The 25,649-nt window shown below is 41.0% G+C and overlaps 1 protein-coding gene across 1 annotated transcript in view; it reads right to left on the bottom strand.

The window, feature by feature from the left end:
* LOC122348901 (receptor-type tyrosine-protein phosphatase S) overlaps window positions 1-25,649 on the bottom strand; it is an 819,186-nt gene that overhangs the window by 698,639 nt on the left and 94,898 nt on the right. The window contains 1 exon segment of the mRNA XM_043244791.1: window positions 20,379-20,427. The gene's annotated coding sequence lies outside the window, so the exon portion shown is untranslated.

The following is a 25,649-nucleotide window of genomic DNA, read 5'->3' as shown; positions in this document are numbered from 1 at the left end:
CATGTCGGAATTGTATTTAGTGGAACAAACATTCCCCTCAGCACTTTTCCATTTCTGAAAACGCACACACACACACACACACACACACACACACACACACACACACACACACACACACACACACACACACACACACAGACGTCATAGCGCTGTGTTCACCTCTGAGCTGGTTCCTGGACACTGATTATCACTACATTGATCTAGAACACACCATCAAACTCCATTTTCATTTTTTTTCTCCGCTCAACTAAATCCATATCCAGGACAGCGTCTCTCCAGCCGAGCCATTACCAGCCAGTCCATGAAAGCCTGTTAACAGACAATGTGCAAATCAATTTCCTTTGACTTTGTTACGGGGGCCTCTTTGAAGGGGTCCCTGAGGGGCTCTTCAGTCCCGTTCTGCAGCTCCCGGTGTTTACTGATCCTTGGAAGATTTTAAGGAAAACGGTAGACATTAAACAGAAGAGGGAATAAAACATGGACCTGCTCTGATGTAATGACGATATTAGTTAGCTGATGTTCCAATGAAAGATGTCTGATATATCACTCTGATACGCAAAAACATTTACAATATTTTAGCTTCCAAGTCCAAGCAATTCTTTTTTTCTTTTTCTTTTTTCAATCTACAGCAGTCTTTTGTTACAGATTCCAGCCTTTTGAGACTCTTTTTTTTCCCTTCTTCTTTTTTTTCTGCACACGTCTGCTTGAAAACAGTGGTCTAGGGTACGGTTATAATGATAGTAATCCTGATGATAATAATTAGATGTGCTGCGAAGCACTGGTATAGTGCAAAATTGGCATCTTGTTATTATTTTGAGTTGTTCTTCATGTAAAAGCTCAATCTTTTTCCTGGCGATAGAAGTACGTGTCAAGGCACCCTCACTGCCCGAGGAATAAAACCACTGCAGAGCCTTTTGGTGCTGGCAGGAAAAATGGTCACAAATGTGAGCGTTTAGTCTCAATCTGGAGCCCTGGCTGGAAGAGGGAGTAAAGTTCCAATAATTGTTGTTTTTACCATGTGCTGCAGAGTCTTGGGGTTTGAAGCGTTGAGGTTTCAAGAGAGAGCGAGGCATGTTGATGTCCTCAAAGGATTTTCTGTACCTTGTTCTCCTTGGTTTCTAAAGAAAGGCAGCTTTCTTGTCTAGTGAGGTTACTGAGGGACTGTACAGACCCAGAAACAGCAGAAGAAGGTGGTCGGCGTGGAACTGTCTTTGTTTTGTAGAGATTTAAAGGCAGTACAGTGCTCCAAAAAACCATTGTTTCGCAAATGCTGACTTGTTTTTGTTTATAATGGTCACAAATATGAGGTCAAATATGAAACATGTTCGTACTATGTTTAGCGGTACACCGTTGAGTATTCAAGGTTGTCAACATTTAAACTAGGGCTGGGAGTAATATGGCCAAAAAATATATAATATTATAATAGTTCTGGCATGAAACTCTAGATGGTGGTGGCTTTTGTTTTGCTGTAGCAGTTTCAGAAACCCTCCACCTTCCCCAGCTCCACCTGTAGAGACCTTAATTATCAGTTAATATGAATAATTATCACAATAATTCTCAAATCTTTTTGCTTCAAAGTTGGAGCTGTAGAATCCAGACTGTTAATTGTGGTCATGTGATAATTATCGCTATCAATTTATCGGCCAATCGTTATTTAGACTACAGTGCGATCGCATTACAAAGTTCAGGATTTAGCTACAGGGAACATTTAGATGGTGAACGAAATCAGTTTTTCCTGCTAGGTTTGAAGGATTGATTGTCTGAAGCCGAGGTGGGCAACTCTGACCCTCGAGGTCCACTGCAGAGCTTAGCTCCAAACCTAATCAAAAACACTCTGCTGGACCATGAATCTCGAGCGCCAGAGCTTCTCACTCCCAGTCTATGAACAGAATTCTATAATGGGTGCTTGTTTTCCCGATGTGGCAGCATAATGTAAGTGGTTAGGTTAATATGCACACCGGAGGGAGTCCAGAGAGGTGGGCAGAGTCAGCTTAAAGTGGTTCTGGACTTGTTTCTTGAAGCATTTCACAGTGATTGGGATGACTCACACAAGCGGGATGTCATTGAGGCAGGACACATTCGACTTCTTTGGAACTGGTGTGATGATGGATTAGAAGCAGACAGGAGTCTTGCTCAGCAAGTTGTCTGAGGATAAGCTAACCAGTTAGCAGGTATTCTGCCAAATCTGTCCATCTCAAACAGATCTCGTTTCTCGTCATTTCTTGTGTAAGGCTCGGTTGGACAAACGTAACGCCCGATCTCCGAGAAGAGGTGACAGCAACATTCTTCTCAATGACTAACCTCATCTATGCAACTGGTAATGCAGATGATGCATACTCCTCCTAACGATTGATATACTCCATTGCATCCGCCTCTCTAAACACGCTCCAGTCGGCGCACTCCGGCAATCCTGCAGTGCTGACATAGCTCCTTCTGGCCATACTCTTATCCGTTTTGGCTCATTTCAGCGGCGGTCTGTATGCTGGTATTAGCGTAAGAAAGATGTGGTCGAAGAAGCCCAAGGGAGGCGGCGTGCTGCCCTGTATGTGTCTGCATGCAAATCCGGGATGTTGTTATTCAGCCATGTTTCAATTAAAATAAAGACACAGCATGTCTTCATCTCCCTCGGAGCTGACTGCTGCAGCTTCTGGTGGCCCAGTTTATTTCACAAAGAATGGACATAGCGCAAGAGAGTCAGTCGTAGGGCTTCGTCTTGGACTCCGGCCCTCCTCGTCTGGCACGGCTCGCGGCGCCTCCTCTGTCGAGTCGTTGTATCGTCGCTTTAGGACCCGGCCCTGGTCAGTAATGCCTCAAGCTTCTCCATCAGCTGTTTTTTAAGGGTAGATTCTGTACGTTTATAATGCACATCATGAACATGAACAGCATTTAACGGCAAAACATTCATGACATGGAGTTTTTTTCTAGAATTGAGTGAGCCTGTGAGAATCGTGCCTGCGACCTTGAGTTCTATTCATTCACAATGCGTTTGGTGGAGAAACGGATATTGTTATTTTATTAGCAAAATACAAGCGTGCAAAACAGAATAGGATATTAGAGATGCAGCACTCGCTGGAGTGTAGCTGATGCGAACTACGCTGGTAGCTATGGCACAAAATGCTTTAAATGCAGCCGAATGCAAAGACAAAGAAACACCAAGTTCCTCAGAAACAGTTTGAGGAAATGAGCTAAATGAAAGTTTGTGCGGTGTGTTTGGATAATTGAATCAGAGCCCAGATGAGGAGGAGGAGTCACCGGCGAGCAGAACGGCCCGACGCGACTCACTGCTCTGGGTAATGGTGTTTTCTTTTGCTGGGAAATGAAATATAAGGCCATTAAAGAAACACACACAGAAGGATGTGTCAACAGATCTGCAGCGGATGTCAGTGCAGAGTGAACGTGGAGCCGTTTTTACAGATCGAGCGACGGAAATCAGACAAGCATCTGTCAAGCGCTTGCAGACGAGCACACGCGTACGCATGCACCGCCGCGGGCTGTAGATGGGCAGAAGCACTTCAGAGAGATACTGCAAAGCAGGACGGCCTTTCATTAGACCGTTCATGACCTGCGCTAGCACAGCCGTACAGAGACAGATGTTGGGTTGGTCGGGGTTCTATTGAACGTCTGTTTTGTGTTCTGTGCATCAGTACTGGCCCGAGTTCTGTACGGGTTCGACCAGAGAATTACAACCTCTACAAATCTCTTTATCTTTCTGACACACACACACACACACACAGCAGAGGGTCCACCTAATTAATTTACTGATTGCTGGCCAGCCTGCATGTGTTGACTCGATCTCTCACTCGCACGCACACACACACACACACACACACACACACAAGACAACAGAAACAACATTGAAAGCTTCTGTTTATTGACAGCACGGCACACCAGTCATTTAAAAGCACTTTAGCCACAGTACTTGTGTGTGTGTGTGTGTGTGTGTGTGTGTGTGTGTGTGTGTGTGTGTGTGTGTGTTGAGAGGACAGCCCTTGCCATAGGCATCTCACTTTCATGACACACTTTTCACTGTGTTCAGTTTGTCTTTATTACTGGTGTTGTGAAGTCAAGCGTCGTATTAATGTTGCACATAGTCAGTGATGTGATCAAATCTCCAATATTTCACACAGCTGAGTTAAGGCTGCTCTAAATTCTGTGTAAAGATTCCAAATAAAGGCAAAATTACGTAACGCCTCCTCTGAACTGCCTCAGCCCTTAGTATAAAATGCTTCATTTACACTGCAAAGGTAGCATAGAAACGCTTTTGAAGTGTCATGTAGGTGTCTTTAAACAGATTGTTTAATGCTGCTCAGAGGTGGCATAAATGCATTCAGACTTAAATTACACCTGTATGATTGATTCTAGGGGTTGAAGTGGGTCAGAGCGGGCATCATTTATTTAGCCTTTTATGTTGAACTGCACGAAGGTAATGAATTTCGGGCCGGTATAGAGCAGTCTTAAACACTTGAAGACGCCAAAAAGCTATCCATGTCAGCGATTGTAATGTAAATGCATTAAACAGTGTGTGTAAAAAGAAACAAACAAAACAAAAAAACAATATTAGATGTAAAACGTAAAAGCCTCAAACAAAAAAGATTACATAAATTATATTACAGATATTATATAGACTTGAGAGTAAGCACATCTGACTTAAAATGAGCCCCGGTATTTAAGACTTGTAAGGCAAGATTTAAAAAAAAATCCACATCGTTTTATATGTACATATTTTGGACTTATTATTTTATGAACACAGTGCATTCTACCCGTTGCTATTTTTACCACATTGCGTCTTGTAAAAACCAAATTTTACTTTCTGAGTTCTGGTAAAAATTCTTAACACACAGCTTCCTTTTAAGCACACCCTAGTGGTTACTAGCTTCAAAAAGCCCAGCACACAGCAACCAGGGTGTCGTGAGGAGGGCGGGGCCAGGGCCATTCTAAGGGCCCTTGAGGTGGAACCACAGACTCGTACGGATGCCTGCTGCCCCCTTCATCTTCAAAACCATTTACTTGCGCTGTAGACCTACAAAGATGACATCATTCTTCCAAAAATCTTCAGAACTGCATGAAGCATGAAGAAAGTAAAGCCTGAAGGAAGTCATGATGGCGAGTAAATGAACAGAGTATTTTGGGCTGATCTATTCCCGGGGTGTTTTTAGGCACGACGTGAATCAAATGAAAGACTGGGAACAACAACACAAACTTAAATAAGTGAACTGAGCAAAAGAAATGATCCCAAGAAGCACGTGTTCCTCTGGTTGATCAGCTCTGTTCTGTCAGCGAGATCAGATTCAGAATTCTCCTCAACATCTGAGCTGGTGTGTGTGCCAGACATCCACCTGGCCACCTGAGCGCACGTGTGTGTGTGTGTGTGTGTGTGTGTGTGTGTTGGCACAGCACGCATTGTGGGAAAGCACCATTCAGTGTGTTGATATCACAGATGTTTGACTCTGGCAAAATATTGAAATTAATAAAGAAACACCATTTTTTTGTGTCTGTCCACACCACGGACATCTGCAGCACAGACGGGGAAACGAGCGCTATTAACAAGATATCAGAGCGGGAAACAAACCTAGCGCAAAGATCGTGTGTGTGTGTGTGTGTGTGTGTGTGTTTGGCATCACTCTCAAAGCAATCTGTGGACAGTATGGTTTAAACGCAGGGATTGCTCATAATGGTTGACTAGTCATCCAAAAAACAGCAACACAACTAGTCAAGTCTGGTTAGATGTCTAAAGCGTTGTTATAATATCTAGTTTATCTTGTCATCGTGTCGAGTCTAGTGCTGTTTTTAAATGTCCTTCTACGAGTGATGTGTTCAGTAAAGATGTCCGAGCAGAGTCAGGTGGACTCAAGGAGAACTGATACGTCTTGAACATGTCAACTAAAAAGAGATCTGGAAGCGTGAGCTGAACTTGATCTTTTATCTTTCACTTTCTTCAAACAGGCAGCAAAATCTTATTTTGGCATATCCAACTGGATTTAAGTCTGAAGAACAAAAACACACTCGGTATGATTTTTACAAATCTGATGGAAACCACAAGTGCAGGGACCTTAAAAATCAGATTATGACGCGTCTCGGTTTTTGCTCGGATTGAACTGAACACTGAAGAAAACCAGCCTTAAAGATGTCGATACGGTAGTGAATGAAAGCCGGCTCTCTCTCTCTCTCTCTCTTTGCGTCGGAGTGTGTTTGTGTGTTTTTCAGACCTCAGTCTGAGACATTAGTAAACTAAAGGTCATAATCTCCAAACTGACCTGATTTTGCCTGATGAAATCAGTCCATTCGTGCCTCTGTCGTTCATTTAAATGAGTTCTGATTGCAGTCAGATGTAATTACACCTAACGACATCTTTAACGATCGACTCGGAGCCGGACCCCCGCAGCTCCAGCGGCCCTCACCCTTCAGAACAAACTGTACGTGTGTGTGTGTGTGTGTGTGTGTGTGTGTGTGTGTGTGTGTGTGTGTGTGTGTGTGTGTGTGTGTGTGTGTGTGTGTGTGTGTGTGTGAGTGTGTGTGTGTGTGTGTGTGTGTGTGTGTGTGTGTGTGTGTGTGTGTGTGTCTGTGTCTGTGTGTCTGTGTGTGTGTGTCTGTGTGTGTGTGTGTGTGTGTGTGTGAGTGTGTGTGTGTGTGTGTGAGTGTGTGTGAGTGTGTGTGTGTGTGTGTGTGTGTGTGTGTGTGTGTGTGTGTGAGTGTGTGTGTGTGTGTGTGTGTGTGTGTGTGTGTGTGTGTGTGTGTGTGTGTGTGTGTGTGTGTGTGTGTGTGTGTGTGTGTGTGTGTGTGTGTGTGTGTCTGTGTGTGTGTGTGTGTGTGTGAGTGTGTGTGTGTGTGTGTGTGTGTGTGTGTGTGTGTGTGTGTGTGTGTGTGTGTGTGTGTGTGTGTGTGTGTGTGTGTGTGTGTGTGTGTGTGTGTGTGTGTGTGTGTGTGTGTGTGTGTGTGTGTGTGTGTGTGTGTGTGTGTGTGTGTGTGTGTGTGTGTGTGTGTGTGTGTGTGTGTGTGTGTGTGTGTGTGTGTGTGTGTGTGTGTGTGTGTGTGTGTGTGTGTGTGTGTGTGTGTGTGTGTGTGTGTGTGTGTGTGTGTGTGTGTGTGTGTGTGTGTGTGTGTGTGTGTGTGTGTGTGTGTGTGTGTGTGTGTGTGTGTGTGTGTGTGTGTGTGTGTGTGTGTGTGTGTGTGTGTGTGTGTGTGTGTGTGTGTCTGTGTGTGTGTGTGAGTGTGTGTGTGTGTGTGTGTGTGTGTGTGAGTGTGTGTGTGTGTGTGTGAGTGTGTGTGTGTGTGTGTGTGTGTGTGTGTGTGTGTGTGTGTGTGTGTGTGTGTGTGTGTGTGTGTGTGTGTGTGTGAGTGTGTGTGTGTGTGTGTGTGTGTGTGTGTGTGTGTGTGTGTGTGTGTGTGTGTGTGTGTGTGTGTGGAGGAGGAGTTATTCAGAAATAACATCTCATCTTTGAGAAACGCTTGTTGAACGTTTCAAGCTGTCTAGAAATCAAACAATAAAATATATGACCGTTTTGGGGCACTTTTTAAGCATTAGATATAACTACTTTATATACCTTTGGTAACGTGTTATATATCTTTTTTTTTGGCTTCTGAAATATATCAAAGAATTAAAACCACACATAAATGTGAAGTTTGTTATATATTCTGTTGGACATCTTTGCACTTAATTTTAGTAAAACGTATTTTATCACTCAACTATTTTCTTGTGATTTTTCATTTAAAACTCTGGTATATATTTATCTATATCTTTGTATTTTAGTTGTTTACGCTGCCTCAACCAATGCCACGTTGTTGTCTCTTCTATACACTGTGAATTATTATTATATTGTATACCCATCGTTATGAAGTGCTTTGAGCGACTAGTCCTGTCACATCTGAAGGACTCTCTGCCTTCCACACTGGACCCCCACCAGTTTGCCTATCAAGGCAATAGGAGCACTGAGGATGCAGTCTCCATCGCACTGCACTCTGTACTCACACACTTGGACAATAAAAACACTTACGCACGGATGCTGTTTGTTGACTTCAGTTCAGCATTCAACACGGTCATACCCTCTAAGTTAATCACCAAACTCAGAGATCTGGACATTAACACCTCACTGTGCAACTGGGTTATGGACTTCCTGACCAACAGACCTCAGCATGTTAGGTCAGGCCACATCTGTTCCACCACTATCACTCTCAACACCGGTGTACCACAAGGCTGTGTGCTGAGCCCCTTCCTCTACTCCCTCTTCACCCACGACTGCAGGCCTGTGTTTGGATCTAACTCCATCATCAAGTTTGCAGATGACACTACGGTGATCGGTCTCATCAGCAACAACGATGAGACTGCCTACAGAGAGGAGGTCCAGCATCTGGCCACGTGGTGCAAAGACAATAATCTGCTCCTTAACACCACCAAAACCAAGGAGCTCATTGTGGACTTCAGGAAGGTGAGAAGAGGCACACATGATCCCATCCACATTAATGGGACTGCTGTGGAGCCTGTCTCATGCATCAAGTTCCTGGGAACCCACATCTCTGAAGATCTGTCCTGGACCACCAACACCTCCAGCCTGGTCAAGAAGGCTCACCAGCCTTTATTCTTTCTGAGGAAACTTAAGAAGAACCAGCTGTCCTCAGCCATCCTGGTGAACTTCTATCGCTGTACAATAGAGAGCATCCTAACAAACTGTGTTACAGTCTGGTATGGGAGCTGCTCTGTTGCTGAGCGTAAGGCACTGCAGCAGGTGGTGAAAACTGCCCAGCGCATCACAGGAACTCCACTTCCATCCATTGAGGAGATCCAGAAGAGACACTGTTTGCGTCGAGCACGCAGTATTCTTAAGGACTCCTCTCACCCTGCCCACAAACTGTTTTCCTCCTGCCATCCGGCAGGCGATTCAGATTCCCCCGGACTAGAACAAGTAGACTGAGGAACAGCTTTTTTACCAGAGCTGTCTCACTACTGAATTCTACCCCCCACTGATGTCTGCCCCACCCACCCCATTAAAACAAAAATACAAAAATGCACTGTTAACATTCATTGCACTCCACTGTATATATCTTTGTAAATGTATGTACATATCCACTGTACATACTCTTGTAAAATTGTCTATACATATCCTGTATATCCTGCTCTTTCTTATGTACATAACGATCTGTAAATTGCTTACACATAATCACTGTAAATTCCCCCTTCTCATCTGTAATTTAATTTGTACATATTTATCTTTGTAATTTATATTTATATTTGTAACTACATCCTGCACTTGCTGCTTATTGCACTCCTGGTTAGACCTAAACTGCATTTCGTTACCTTGTACTTGTACATGTGTAATGACAATAAAGTTGAATCTAATCTAAATCTAATCTAATATATTTAAAATGTATTATTGTTAGCAAACCTTTTTCTTTTAAAATAAATTTAATAGTATCATATTCTAATAACAATTTGAATATCCCATTTATATTCTAACAAAGACGTATCAGATGAAATGTGCATATTTTATTACCCATGTGTATTTAAAAGAAAATCGAAAATTGTGCTTCGAGTGTTTTCAGACCTCGAAAGCCACCGATGAAGTATTTATTGATCAACATCTGTCTGGATCCTCCTCATCAGAGCTCAGAGACGCTCGGGACAGTCCCGGGGTCAGCACACGTCTCCTCTCCATCCCTGCTCTCAGATAAAGAGACCCGCTTTACACTGCGGCTTATTTCTGTGTTTTTCTGAATTCTATTCATCTTGTGTCTTATCTCTCGCTCCAGGCCCATGAGAGAGACGCAAACACTGCCTCCGTGGCCAAAAGAGCCTGATAAAGTTGACAGATCAACTCTCCCGATAGTCCGTCAATCTTCTAAACCGGCCGGATTAATCTGATAATCCTGCTGTGAGAGATTAGCTGGCGTGGAGTTTTATACCGGTGTCACTCTGGATTAAAGGACCACGACGCTCGTGTCAGGTTAGAACGCTCTCGGACCAATCCAAAGAGGACCTGATTGAAGACCGAAGACATCCAACGAATCAGAGACAAGTTAGAACGCTCTCGGACCAATCCAAAGAGGACCTGATTGAAGACCGAAGACATCCAACGAATCGCAGACAAGTGTGATCCACACACACACACACACACACACACACACACACACACAGACACACACACACACACACACACACACACAGACACACACACACACACACACACACACACACACACACACACACACACACACACACACACACACACACACACACACACACACACACACACACACACACACACACACACACACGAGTTAAGAAACCAGTAAATGTGAGAAAGTATGTTCAGGCATCATTCTCACTTCATCTTTTACTTTCCTTCTTTTACTGTATTGTTTTTTTTTGTTGTATTTATTATATTTCTCGTGTGCTTTACTCGGTCTGCTGCTGAACTGCAGCTGCTTTGGCAATATAAACGCTCAGTTATTTGTCATGCTAATAAAGCACGTTAAAATGAAATAATCTGCTATTAGAACTGACAAAACTAGTGTTTCACAGAGTTTTTAAATTGGCACGTTGCTGAACAATCGCTGTAGACAGCCATAATTATACTCATAAAACAAGACAATGGGATTGTATTTATGAATATTTTAATAAGCAGCACTTCTAGATGAAACTGGACCACAGATACGTCTTGTGTATAGAACCAGCCCCCACACACACACACACACACACACACACACACACACACACACACACACACACACACACACACACACACACACACACACACACACACACACACACACACACACACACACACACACACACACATACACACACACACACACACACACACACACACACACACACACACACACACACACACACACACACACACACACACACACACACACACACACACACACACACACACACACACACACACACACACACACACACACACACACACACACACACACACACACACACACACACACACACACACACACACACACACACACACACACACACACACACACACACACACACACACACACACACACACACACACACACACACACACACACACACACACACACACACACATGGAAAACAGCAAATATTGATATCATCTTGAAGACGCTGGGTGTATTTGTATGTAATTCAATATTTCTTTGTTTGTTCTCTTGAAAATGAAGTTATCTTAATGTTTCCGGCCGGGACTGAGCTGTGAGATACTTTCAGTGTATTTCAAATAAAATAAAAACTACTTGCAGATAATAATCACTTTCACAACTTTTATGAAATTTATGAAAAGTGCATTTTTTAATGTAATTATTATTTTAACTGTAGTGTGTGCCGTCTTCCTGTGTTTTATCTTTATTTCTCCCGTGTCTTTTATTTAAAGCGTGTTTCAAGGCAAACAATAGAAATCTACCACAGAACTAACAATAAATAAATACAGTTATATAATTATATAATTTATTACCTAAAAAATATATAATCCTATATATATCTAATATCTTTTTATTGAACATTATGTTCGTGTTTAAGTACATTCTTTAAGGTAATATTTCTGTATGAAGTACTTCTTTTAAAGCATGTGGACACTTCTTTAATTGACGAGGAGAGAGAAGAGAACAAGAGATCAGCGAGTCATAAAGACTCTCACTAGATCAATAACAACGTGAGTGTTTGTCTGCAGGCTTGAAGACGGCCATCACAGATTAGAATAACACACACACACACACACACACACACACACGGGCCCCGGGGACTCCTGAGCACTGGACTGCATTGATTAAGCATTAAGGTGATCAACCCATCGGGCCGGCCATCGATCTGCTTCTTAAATGGACAGATACGAGCATCACGAGACCCCGGGGACACAATCACATCTGATTTTGATTCACGCTGAAGATATACACTCGCTGGAGTGGTTCTCCATCACGTTCCTGATCTTTAGCAGAGACTCCGAGACCTGAAATGAGTTTGATAGACGTCGTGAAAGCGTCCAGAAACACAAAGTGACTTGGCTGTATTTAAACGCATCCAAACGTGAACGTCAGACGCCTCCCGCTTTAACTCCCCCCGGCATCGCTGCAGGACGGCCCGCTGCACGCCGCTAATTGCCGAGGTCTTTCGGATCAATCAGCATCGATCGGACACTTTTCTGCTATCACTCGAGCTGAATGAGTGAAATGAGCTCCAGAGGAACCGCTCGCGTGACCTCTGACCTGCTCTTTATTTTACATTCAATCATTAAAAAAAATGCCATGTTTTCTGATCCGTCGTGACATTCTTTACTCGATCGCTGTTTCACGCTCGAGTCAATATTTCAGACGGTATTAATAAGGACATCACAAAGTAAAGGCTGTTCCTGAAAGCTGCGACGGCAAAATCTTTTTCATATCTGGTCTCTTTTTGGGAAAAAAAAGGTTCAATTAAAAAATGATGCATATCAATAAAAGTAATGATTAAACAGGGCTTTTACGAGCCACTTTGAAGTAGTATTTTTATCTGTTTCTTTTTTTTCAGGCCAGCAATGGATCCATCCAAATCTCAAGCAAATCTGTCAAGCAAACCCATTTATTTCCCATGTCTTCCAGCCATGTTCATACTTAATATTTCATCTGTCTCTCTCTCTTTTTTCCCCTAATGCCACAAGCAATGATAAGAGATCCAGAATACTTTACTTTTCCTCCTTCAATCTCACACACACACACACACACACACACACACACTTCTTCTAAAAAAAAAAAAAAATAGTAGGATGTCCTCATTTCTGCACTATTTTTTATGTTTAATAAATTTGTCATTTTCTAGTATTTCCTAGAATTTGCAGACACACAGAAAGCGTCCTGGCCTCTGATTGGCTGGTTTCGTGAAGTAGTTTGTGATTCTGAAGAAGCTCTATCGAGTCTTTAATGAGAAGACGTTCCACTTCTCAGAGGCTTTTCCAAACTCACTTCAAGCCAGTGTTTACTAAAAGAAAAGAAGAAAGCACACTTTGTCTATTGACGTGTACAGCATTAAGAGAATCTCAGAATCAGGTGTAAAAATAGATCGTACAGTTTGGTAAATGGACTATTATTCTGTAAATATTAAGTTGTCTTATATATAATATATAATGTAGTCATTCTGAGTATCATATACACACAGAAACGGTGAGGTGTTTTCATGCCAAAATACGTCTAAATAAAACTTCAGTTTAGACATTGTGCCAGAAATATTACTATCTTTTGTTTGTTTGTTTTTAGAATGAATGTAAGAGGCTGCTAGGACCACTACTCTGTAAAACTACTGATAAAACTGTGCTTTTAAAGAAATAATCACAATATTTCACTTTAATTTCTAGTAAATAGTAAATCCCCTTCATTTACCAAAAAATCGAATGTGTTTAAATTCTATTAATTAAAAGTCAAATTAAATTCGGATTTAATGTGTTTACTGTTTTTCATACTTTTATTACTTGTGGAAAAACACAATTTGGCACAGATTTTTGTATATTTTCTTTTTGTTTAACTTTATTCATAAAAAACATGTTTTTTCTTCATTACCGTGTTTTGTGTTTTGCGTCGCGTGTCGGTCTTCAGGCATGATAAGAACTGAAGGAGAGTTTGAAAGCGTCCACACTTAAGTGTACTTGAGAGGTGTTTAGAGGTGTTCTGTCGTTTCCATGAAAACCTGTTGAAAGTGGATTGGCCCAAGCACTTAAACACACTCGTATCCAATCAGCAGCAAGGGGTGTGTCCACTTGTGAAATTTGAGGGCGTGGCTATGAAGAGGGGTGTGATCCTTTTGGGAGGGGCGTGTCTGTTTTGGTGATTTCAAATATCAGCAGCGTTTCTCAGAAATAATTTACTGTAATCTATTAAACGACTACAAAGGACTTCTTAAAAGAAATAGCACAGATCCTGGACAAGAACAAAACTTGGTTTGCGTCACAATTGAAGCAAAACTAGTTTAGTCCACCGTTTCCACAATGAGAATCTCCCCCAAAAACAAACTCAAGATCTCGCGAGATCTCAGGACCTCGGCGGTGAGGTCATATTAGTTTGCTCGTGATGATCCGAACTCCGAGGTCTGATTAATCTTGACGAGCGTTTGACGATTACAATGGCAGAAAATGAAGGAAAGCTAATTTTTCGGCGAGGCATTGTTTGGAGCTGATTTGAGTGAGGCCGAGGGTTGTGGATTTGATGAGGACATGTTAATATCTACTATTGAGACGAGATAAGATCTTCATTAGACTTAGCGCTAGCGCGAGGGAGGTCTTATCGGCGTCTGAGGGGAGCGACGGCGAGATTAGAGCAGAAGGCCGGCTTACACTTCACCGTCAGTCCCGAGGCTTTGTGACGGGGTCAACTTAATTTTGTTCCTCTGATATTAAAAACCTTTCTGAGATAAAGAGTTACTCTTTATTAGCTGCGGAGGGAAGCGGGGGGAGGACGGGTCTGACTCACCGTTCTCCAGGAATTCTGTGAAGACAGACCAAACTGATTTCTCAGAGCCTTGCCTTTATCGGACACAGCGGGTGAGAGTCACGGGAGACTAATGATTATACAAATATAACTAGAGCTGTTTTCATATTTGTTTGTTTGTTTTGCCACGGGTGATGGACTATAATGAAAGTGAGAGTTTGAGCATTTAAACAACAAAACTAGAGCGAGAGCTTGAAGGAGCAGAATCATAACGTGCTTTGATTTGAACGCTGTTATAGTGACTACAACACGCTCCACTTATTTCACCACATAATCTGAGGTGACGTCAGTATTTGATGCCAATCTGAGATTTGAATTAACGCTGGATTTTGGTTACATCCAACACAACAGATATCATCGTCAGCTGGACATCAAACTAACGCTGGCAGATGTTAAGACGCCATTGAATTTTGGTCACAAATGAACTTGATTATATGTTTTCAAAACAAACAACACAAAAAACATTGGAAAATAAAAAAAATACATATAAATAATGGAGTATATAATCAAGTGAATCTGCTTCAGCAAACACACGGTTATATGTGTTTATTTACAAAAACAGATTTAACCGAATTTCTTAAAAATAAAGTAATATTTCTGGCATAATGTCTAAAGCAAAGTTTGCTTGTTTCTGTTTTCCAAAAAACCTCAAACTAAAGATAGTTCACTGCATCGAGCCTGCGCCGGTTGCTGGTGGTTTCGGGGTCTGGAGATGGACTCGATCGACTCTTCTGTGTTTCGGGTCGTTATCTTTGCTGCATGATGAAGGATCTCCCAATGAGTTTGGTTTCATTGTTTCTTTAAATAGGAGGACGAAATCTTTCTGTAGTTCATTTTGTTCATCATCAGTGAAGATTTATGAGCCTGTCCCAGAAGAAGCCATGACCTACCTCCACTGTGTCTGGGATCATAAACAGAGCCTTTCTTTCTCCAAACTTTAGCCTTTCTGTCACTTTGGTAAAGGTTCAACTTTGTCTCATCAGTCAATAAAACCTTCTCCTAGAAGAGATTCATCTCTGTACTTCTTGGCAAATTCCAGCCTGGCCTTCCTCTTCTTGGTGGTAATGAGTGCTTCTCCTCTTCTGGTGTAGCTCTGTGCTTGTGATCATGAAGTCTTCTGAGAACAGATTCTGATTCTTAAAGTTGTTTTCCTTGGTCTACCTGTTCGATGCCTGTTACTTCTTTCTTCTTCAGGATGTTTCAGATGGTTGAAATGGCTATGACCAATGTGTGTGCAATAACTCTGATTGATTTTCTTTCTTCTCCCAGCTTCACGATTGCTTGTTTTTCACTCATAGACAGCTCTCTGGTTCTTCATGTTGGTTCCACCTCTATTCTATAAATACAGTTTGAACTGAGCGTAGACATTCAGTGCTAATTGTGATAGGACACACCTGGGCAACAAAATACACCTTTCATGGCTGTCAATCCCAAATACAAGATATTTACACGATAGTTTGATACAGTTCAAAATGCAATTACAATATTATTTGGTCACCACAGCTCTTCTCTGATCAGTCGCTTCACTGCTGAACGATTCAGTGTTTTGAACAAAATGACTCACAGTTTCATTAGTCCATGCATGAATCGTTTGAACGAATCGTCTGAATGAATGACTCAATGGCTCTCTTAATAATGGTTCTCTACTAGTGTTTTAATTTCGTTGAAAAGTATCATTTGAATTAAATGTATAGCTCAAATATAAGAATTTGAAATGAAAGAAAAATTAAGATCAAAGATGAGAATATTTGAAAAGATATATAACTAGTCATAACTGTTCATACCTCAATCATAAAAAAAAGACAAAGAAGCACTTGTTTTTGTCCTGCTCTATGGCTCTCGATGGCCCCTGAACACAGGAGGGATGCTGCTAGAAGAGGCCCCTGTTCTTCAGGAACTTATAATAACACAGCATTCTAGAAGAAAGATCGAGAGGCACTTTTACTGAAAATAGAGATCACTTAACCAAAAAAAAAGCAGCAAAAACAGAAAATGGCGTTTTTCTATAAAACTGCTTTTCACGTTTTAAAAACCTTAGCATTAAAAGAATTATACTTTCCCGAGTCAATCAACACAAATCTCTACACAGCTCTTCCCTCTTCAGTTAAAGCGCACCGTGAGCGAGACGGAAATGAACAAGACCTCCATTAAAGCCTCAAATCACTTCATACAGAATAACACACACTCAAAGACTTTCATATCAAGCTGAGTAAATTGCTCTTGAGTGACGTACTGAATGAGATTATTAAAACATTTGATATTTTCAACAATGTAAAATAATTTGGGCCCGTTCTTATCTAACTGGAAGTTTCTCCGAACCGAGACGCTTCCCAGAACTACTTCAGAGTTTCTCTCAATAAACCTTCATTACACTTCATCATGTCTGCGTGGATTACAAAGACAGATTATATGAGGAAAAATTATTCTCCATTTTTATATCAATATCAAAAAATAATGCATTAAACATTGTGTGAATAGCTCATCAATAATTATGGTTTAAAAATGCACTTATTACTACATTGGCATAACAAAATCAAGAGAATCCATAAATTAGGAAGAACTGACTGCCTTTACGTGAATAACATTTAATCCATAATCTGATTATGAGTATCATCAATTGAAATCCATTTATAATCCATACGTTCACTTCCAGACCTGATAGGATGCTATATACTTGGGTGCAATGAACATTTTATACGGCTGCTAAAGTTTAGCTTTAGATACGTTTCACAAGATTAATTATTATTACATGGAAAAGAGCAGCTTAGTCTTTCTGACAAACATCTTCCGTGTTCCTATGGAAGAAAGAAAGTAATTTGTTGATGATTTTTCCTCTCAACACGGATGACAGAAACCAGCAGCAGCGAAGTAGGTCTCAGTTTAGTGAACTCTGAGCAGAAGAAGATTGTTTTCTTAATTAAAGATGTATTGTGAGTCCCTCAGGACACAGTCAGGTGCGTAAGCTTGACCTGTTTTCATCTGAAGGCGCTGTGCGATGATTTTAATGCGAGCACATCTGTTTGCGCCGCATCTGCTGTCGAGCGTTCTTCTGTCGTTTCTCATTTTGTCACTCGTCTGTAACAGTTTGTTTAAACCCTGCTCTTTTATTCAGATTCGAGCAGAAATTCTCTTAAAAACAGTTCAGCTAAAAATTCAACTTCATTACTTACTTTCTTTTAATCGTTGTATGTTTTTGCATTTTTTTTCCAAGATAAGGCATTGAACATTTCAACTTGACTTGACTCGGACTCCACTTTCTGTTCACATTTTATTTAAAAGCAGTATCTAGCCAACTATATTTGCAGCATTGATTTCTTTCTGCTGTGTTTTAGTGAAAGTAGGTAATCTATAATTTAGCTGTTTCTGTCGTTGTAAAATAACCGCGTCATCACGGCTCTGAAAGGACTTGAAAACAATGACTAGAGGATATAGCACTGAAAGATATTAGCCATAAATGACCCTGAGAGCTTGCTCTGTTTGACACGCTGGTGTGTCATCATCAGTTATACACGTATTTAAGGATAAAAGACTCGTTAGTTTTTAAATATTCACGAGTCCTTTTCCTCGAGTTGAGTCAAGTGCCCCTCTCTGGTACACACACACACACACACACACACACACACACACACACACACACACACACAAAAAAACTTTTATCTTGGATGAAATGAATCGTGATTGATCGTTTGACAACACATATAAGTGTCTCTCACAGTCTATGTATATGGATATGCATTTTTAAATCGTTTAAAAACATTTGATCTGTTCATTTAATATGCTTTTTAAAAATGATCTCAGACTCGGTTGCTTTATTTATTTATTTTAAGTCTATATTGAAGCATCTCCCAAGCAATCCCAACAGTATTGTTCTGTAATTCCAGCTGGCTTTTGTTTTGGGCTGATCAGTAAAATCCAACTTGGCGAGAATAAAAGCGCCAGGCTTTCCCTGGCATTGAAGCCCATCTGAACAAATTTCTATAGCTGAGTTTTATTTGAGTGAAGTTTATTAAGCAGTACAGTATATTATTCAGGTGACACTTTATTCAGATGGTCCACTTCAGACGTTCTACTAACAGTAACTACATGTCAACTAGCAGTCATTAGAGTATCAGTAGACCGTGATATCTTCTAACGCTTCATTCTGATGAATCCACGTACTCTACTAACCCTAAACCTACCCTCTGAGAGTTAGTAGACATGTAGCTGAGGATGTTTCTGAATCTTTAAACTAAAACGCTATCCCTGTAAGAGCGAGACGTTCATGTGTGGCTCTCGTAGCAAACCGAGGAAGTTCATGAAGTTGTGTAATGAGTTATTCTGGAGAAGTTTGCACGTTGAAGAAAGGATGATTCCATAATGAAGATAATTAACTTCAGAGAGCTGCGTCTGGACCGCTGGCTCGGGTTTTTAAGGGAAATGAAGAGAAGAATTCAATTATCGGAGTTTTCTGAATCGTGACTGTGCAGAAATAATTATCTCTCGTGTTTTTGTGCATATGTTAATTAGACCTTTAGAGTCAATAGGAGAACAATGTTTAGACACGGATCCGGTTAAAGAGAGAAGGGGAACGACTAAACGAACACAGTGAAGGAAAACGAGGCGGGATCTGCTGAATCTGGCTGCTCTGAGGAGAAACTGGGTCTCGGTCGAGCCGGAGGAGCTCTGATCTCTCACACATTCATCTCAATGACAGCTGCTTGGCTGGAGTCACCTGAGCTCTCTACCGCTGCCAGGCTCTTCTGAGCCAATCACAGGAGCTCTGAACGTCATGTGACCAGCCGCAGTCGACATACACACTACTGTTCAAAAAATACAAATAATCAGAGATTTAATTCTGTCCTCACTGTAGAAAGAAAGTTACAACAATAGCGGCACAATCTAACCAGACGTCTGCGAGAGCTGCAGAAGACAGCTGAGCTTCTGTCACTCTGGAGATCGGTTCAGAAGCTCTCAGCGTTTTAGATCCGTTTGATGCTGATTGCATTTAAAATTTAAAACCAGCCTCTGATAAAAAACACACAAACAAATAAAGACGCACACACTCACCTGAACTATCAGACAACTAACCGCATTTAAAAACCATTGCGTATATAGAACATCCCCGTAGAACATGGAGACCTGTGTGTGTGTGGGTCTGTTGAATTGTGGGTAAACTGTGGGTGTAAATCGTGTCTGAGATGAACTCTAGCGGCTGTCCTCACTCTCTGCTGTATGTGTTCTGGATGAGTTTCCAGATTCAAGACGTTCATTCACAATCATCTATCAGCAGATTCATTCAATAAAGATGAAACACCTAATCTTCTCAATATGATGTCACTGTAACACGTATCAAATGTGATCAGAAGCACTTACATGTAGTATACGCTGTAAAAAATGAGAATGAAACTGGTAAAAATCTTAATTCATGTAAAATTTCCAGGGAAAAACGGCATTGACATTCCCAGAACTGACACCACACAGTGCTTACTGTCTCAAACTTCACTACAGAATAGGATTTTAAAGAAAAAAAAAAACAGGTTAAATGATATGTCAAGAACAGCAGTGAGGAGAGGACCTGAAAGAAGACAGTGAGTGTAATGAGGGTCTTGGACTTGAAGAAAGTGTGGAGCAGATCCGTTCTAAAGAAGAATGATTGTTCCTCACCAGATCTCAGCCACATCTGCAAGATGTCAAGAACCAACACAAGAACTGACGATGAGAGTGTGACCAATCAGAGCTCTGCGGGACGTCTTCAGAAACACACACACACACACACACACACACACACTGGTCACACTCACTCATCTACAGTCACCATCAGAACCGGATTCATCTTCATCTGTCAATAATGTCATCACAACCAACTAACCACCACTAACTCACCAACCACAAGCTTGTGTGTGTGTGTGTGTGTGTGTGTGTGTGTGTGTGTGTGTGTGTGTGTGTGTTGATCTTACTTTGAGGTTGCAGGAACGGAAATCAGTGGAACATTTTCCCTCCAGAGACCTGCACAAAAACAGAGATTTGGATGAGAAACTACATACAAACAGAGACAAATCCACTAGTATTCAAAAGTCTGAAACATATATACAAATATAAAATCTGTTGCTCATATTTGAGAACGATGACATGATCTTGATTTGTAAATGAACTACTCCTTTAATCACTGATATAGCTCTCTAATATATTGTATAATTGTTATGATATTTCATCTGTATCTTGTGGAAATAAAAATGTGCATAATGACAACTCATTTGAATTTCATTTGGCAGCAGTCATATTGAAAAGCGACATTTTAGGATAATTGTGCCGTAACATTGTTATTTTTCATTAGAAATGTTGATTACATGCTTGGAGGAACACAAAATGTGACCATCAAACCTCAAAATGTGTAAATTTAGGATTAATGAAGACACGTTTCTGTCTGGATAGAATTGCACTGTCAGGTTTGCGTGTGTGTGTGTGTGTGTGTGTGTGTGTGTGTGTGTGTGTTTAAATTGGTGTTCAGGTGTGTGTGTGTGTGTGTGTGTGTGTTACTGTCCTGTTAAAACTGATCCACATCAACAGCAGCAAGATTAAGATTAAGGCAAATGAAACTATCTGTATCAAACATGTCTCGGCTCAGTCTCTGTTTTTTTATATATATATTAATGATATATATACACACAGTCCACAAGATAAAGCAACAACCAGATTTACAAACTATATTATCCTGTATAAAAAAAATCTGAATACTTAAAGTAACATATTTCCTGCAGTTAGTTATAAAATAAAAAAGGAAGAATATAGGACGCACATAAAAGATATCACTTCTGCACTTCACAGCAATTGGCTGCTAGACAGGGTTTTTTTGCATCTCATTTGCATTAAATTCACTTCTGGGAATCCCACAATCCCCTGCACCAGTGTGTTTCCCAGCTTTTACAGAGAATCAGCTCAATACTTTTTTTATTTTATTTATTAAAAAAACTAATAAATACAGATAATGCATTTTTGTGCAGCCAAACACTTCAGTTCCCAAACCAGACAAATATGAAGTCAAACAAACAAACAACTAAATAATGTTTCCATTTTAAAATCATCTTAACCAACACTTTAGAAGTTACCCAGTGTCTACAGTGTAGAATACTCACTATACTCTATACTCAAATTCCAATAACAATAATAATCTTTTTATTCACACTGCTGAATAGAGGAGCCTGCAGATTAGTTATTTTCAGTAAAACTTACATCTACTTAGAGTCTTAAACGGTGGTTAGACTAGCATAGCAACACCCTGGAGACCACATCTCATACAATATCTAACATTACACAATAGTAGATATTTGGTTAGAAAAACTAAATTATGCACATTCCACCCGTAAGAGCAGATTGTGAAAGTTAATGCAATGCACACAACATTATGGATGACATATCAGAGTTCAAAAGAAGACATCTGGTGCATCTTTGACCCAGACAGCAAGTCTTTGTGACGTATCAAGAGCCACGGTACCCAGGGTAACACCACCAAGAAGGATGAACCACATCCAACAGGAGTAACTGTGGACACGAGAAGAAGCTGTCTGAAAGGGATGTACGCATGCTAACCCGGATTGTATCCAAAACACATAAAACCACAGCTGTCCAACTCACTGCAGAATTAAATGTGCTCCTCAACTCTTTCCACCAAAACTGTCCGTCAGGAGCTCCACAGAGTCAGTGTTCATGACCGGGCTGCAATAGCCAAACCTTTGGTCACTCGTGACGATCCCAAACGTCGGTTTCAGTGATGCTGGCGGCAAAAATCTTGGGCACACATCCACAACCGGGAGAGTTACAATGTAGAGAAGCCCCAAAGAAGGTACAACCCAGACTGTTCTGGAGCATGAGGGTGGATCAGGGATGGTTTGGGATTAATATCATGGCATTCTCTAGACCGCATCACTGCCAAAGACTACCAAACCATTCTGTAGATCATGTGCACCCAATGGTTCAAACACCGTATCCCGAAGGCGTGTAGCAGGATAACAATGCACCGATACACACAGCAAGACTGGTGACAGAGTGGTTTGATGAACATGAAAGTGAAGTTGAACTCGGATGGCCGGCACAGTCACCGGATCTAAGATTACTGAGCCACTTTGAGGTGTCAGGAAACGTTTTCCTCCACCAGCATCACGTAGTAACCTGGACACTATTCTGCAAGAGGAATGGCTAAAAATCCCTCTGGCCAGTGTGCAGGACTTGTATCTGTCTTTCCTAAGACTAACTGATGTTGTATTGGCTGCAAAAGGAGGCCCTACACCATACTAATGGATTGTTGTGGTCTAAAACCAAGTGTTTCAGTTTCATTGTCCAACCCCTGCGTGTGTGCGTGTATGTATGTATGTATATATATACACACATATATTATTGTTGTTTTTTGGTTTGTTTGTTTTTTGCCTGTGTCTGACAGAAGTTCATTTGCAAACAGGAGGCATTTGACTTTCTCTCTCATTTCGGCTTTAATTTGTGCCCCTTCACAGTGAAATTAACCCCTCTTCATTTCCCATCACTGTCAAGAGCGGGTCGCCACGGAAACGGTTTCTGTAGCAACAAAGGGAGGCGGCGACTGGAGAGCCTCCTCCTCAGAGCTCTGGATGAGGGGCTCGTTACAAAAATGGGCTCAGCCATGTTGAATTAGCACTAATTAGGATAATTACGCTCAGTCTCTCTCTGCTGGGGAAAATGGCTTCCGCAGAAAGTGGATGAATAAATTAGACAGAAAGTCACGGCACTGCGGCGTTTCTCAATCACAAGGCATTGTGGGCAATGAGCGAGCAGGCAGAGTCGCGTGTTTACGCCGGCCGGGTGTTACGAATCACGGCGGTTTTAACGCATTCTGCTGCGACGCTTCTAGTAAACAAATGAAGCGGCGTGATGTTCCAGAGGAGCTGGAGGAGCTCCAGAGATGCTCTCAGAGCTTTGGCAGACAAACTCCTTTAGCTGCGAGCTGGATTCGTCCAAATGTTTTGTGAGTGAGTGAGTGTGTGTGTGTGTGTGTGTTCCACATCAAGTTTTGCAGTCATTTTATGTTCTTGGTGTCATAATGCAGCATATATGACGTCTAAGATTGAGCAGAAAGCAGCACAGTGCAACAACTACAACCATTAAATCTCCCTAAAAATTCTCTCTTTAAAAAAAAAAGAAGACAAAAAGACATATTTAATGGTAAAAACTATAAAAATGCCAGAGTAGAAACTGTAGGTTAAGCTTTATTTGTAAAAGAAGTCTTGACATTTTTTTGGAATATGTTCACTGAAGCTTACTTATAACGTTAAGAGTTTTGCACAAAAACAATTAAATATGTGAAAAAATAGTGAGCTGTTTTGGGGGTGTATTATCAGTAACCTGCCGCTGTTATGATTATGAATTTGAAACTATATCAGCGCTTGCACACTAACACATGTTTTGAGAACATGATCATTTCCACAAAAATCATTATGAAATCATACTTTAGATTTTTGATGTTGTTGTGGTTTTTCTTCATCTTTCAACAAAGATGTAAGATAAATAAAATAAACAATCACTTGTTCCTTATGCTGGGATCCATCTGATATCTGTAGAAAAACGTGAACAAGCCGTTTAAATCAAACACGTCATAATCCTTTGCTTCCTGATGACAGACTCATATCTGTAACTGTATCTAATGCACACAAGATAACTCAGTGATTGTTATTTCTGTTGTTTCTGATGCGATGCGAAGTTGTTAGTGTCTAAATGCTGGTGGGCGTGGCCAATGCTGAGAAGAAGTAGATTTGTCGCTCTGGAGGCGGAGTTTATGCAAGCAACTGTGTCCAGGTGACTTCATCAGATTCCAATAAGCCTCTTTCTGAATAATCTTTCATCAGAATGTAATAACCTGAAACAACGTGGACCACATTTATAAAATGTGGCGCAGAAAAAATCATAAATATATCTTAAATATGCGATTAATAGAATGACCCTACGAACGGAAAACATGCTCATGCCTCTCTTTCAGATGTGACATCTATGAAACCTGCGAGCAAATAAATGTTTTTACCTCACTGCTTGTAAATGACTCCTAATTAATGTCATGAACGTATACGATATCCTCAATCATCAAACTTTTGAGCATTTTCAAAAGCTTGCAATACTCCGACAATAAAAAGTGTGCAGGTCTGCTCAGACCCTGACGTTTTTTTATAAATAAAAGCTTTGGTGTAGATTTAAGCGTACGCAGGATTGAATCTGTGCCTACCCACGCTTTATAAATGAGGCTCCTGGCCTTTTCCTCTGACATTATCAGTCTCTCTTGTTTTTCAATCAACCGGTCAATCAAAAATCAAGTCCACCCATTATATTTTTTTTAATCTTATTTTGTAAAGAGGGTTGCGTCATGATGGGTATTAAAAATATTCCACATTGAGTTTTACAGTCATTCTCATGTTTACAATCAAGTGTAGTAAAACTAAAATGTTTCTGCTTTATGTGACTTTTGGGGCTCTCGTGGTTCAACGTGGTAAAACACATTATTTGGGGTTTTTTATGTGTATTGTAGAGAATCCAGGTCAAAGGGAAAACAAAACAAATTTGGAAAAAGCATTTATGACATTCACTCAAATGATGTTGCAAAACGTAATGCAGCATTAACTAAAACATGTAGTGCAGCAAATGCAGTGTGTGTGTGTGTGTGTGTGTGTGTGTGTGTGTGTGTGTGTTAGATTCACCTCTGCTGACCAAACATATTCACAATCATAGTAAAACCTGAGATTAGCTACATTATGGGACTAAGCCTACAGTCCCCTCGAGAAAACCAGCGCCATAAACATACTAAACAGCCTCCTAATGAACACTTCAAAATGAAGCGTGTGTGAGAGTTTAGAGAATGTCATTAGCTCAAGATAAAACAACAGAAGACCCAAAACAATAACAACCAAATGCGTGTGTGTGTGTGTCTTTCTTCTGCCTCAGTGCTTCCAGACATCTTCAGCCAGCGGGAAAGAGAAACACAGTTTCAGAGAAAAACACTGACCAAACAGTCAGAGAAATCCAAACTGAGCGGCTGTAAACGGAGGAGATCCGGCCATCGTTCCTGAGCAAACCAGATATTAACAGCGATAATGATGTTTGAATAAGCAGATTGGATGAGCGGCGAAGGTAAACGTCTTTAAGAACACACACACACACACACACACACACGCGCTGCTCTGCCTCGGGTTTCAGGGCATCAGATGCAGGAAAAGCGA

Source organism: Puntigrus tetrazona, chromosome 7 (genome assembly GCF_018831695.1).
Source record: "Puntigrus tetrazona isolate hp1 chromosome 7, ASM1883169v1, whole genome shotgun sequence".
In the NCBI taxonomy this organism is placed as follows: Eukaryota; Metazoa; Chordata; class Actinopteri; order Cypriniformes; family Cyprinidae; genus Puntigrus; species Puntigrus tetrazona.
The sequence above is the reverse complement of the archived record's forward strand: the minus strand, read 5'-3'. Positions and strand labels throughout refer to the sequence as shown.